Source organism: Crocuta crocuta, unplaced genomic scaffold, assembly GCF_008692635.1.
Source record: "Crocuta crocuta isolate KB4526 unplaced genomic scaffold, BGI_CrCroc_1.0 scaffold1721, whole genome shotgun sequence".
Lineage (NCBI taxonomy): Eukaryota > Metazoa > Chordata > Mammalia > Carnivora > Hyaenidae > Crocuta > Crocuta crocuta.
In genome coordinates, this window is record NW_027527577.1 from 19521 (window position 1) to 19985 (window position 465).

The window sequence follows — 465 nt, forward strand, 5'->3', positions numbered from 1 at the left end:
TGGACTATATTTATTTATTAATATTTAATTTGTCATGAAATATATTAATTCAATAAGAAATGATTAGTGTTGTAATTTAATGTGTAAAAAATGCATACTAGATACAGTATATATTTATTCTCTACACTTTGGGTATGCACATCTATATAGATATATAGATCTATATATGCCACTAATAATGTTTTGATACCTATAAAAAGGGAATTGTAATTGTGAGAGTAATTACTTTATCAAATGAAATAGAATGTTACTCTCTTTATAATATAAAAAATGAAATAAAAGTATTCTTTAACTCTCCTCCTGTTGGTTAAAATCACAGATATTTTTGGCACTCACTATGTATAAATTCTTCCATTCTTTCATAGGTTTCCAATCTATCATTTGCCAACCTTATAATCTACCACCTCTCAATGAACCCTAGGCTACAGCCACACTTTTATAATTATGTTCCCTGTGTCTTATTAA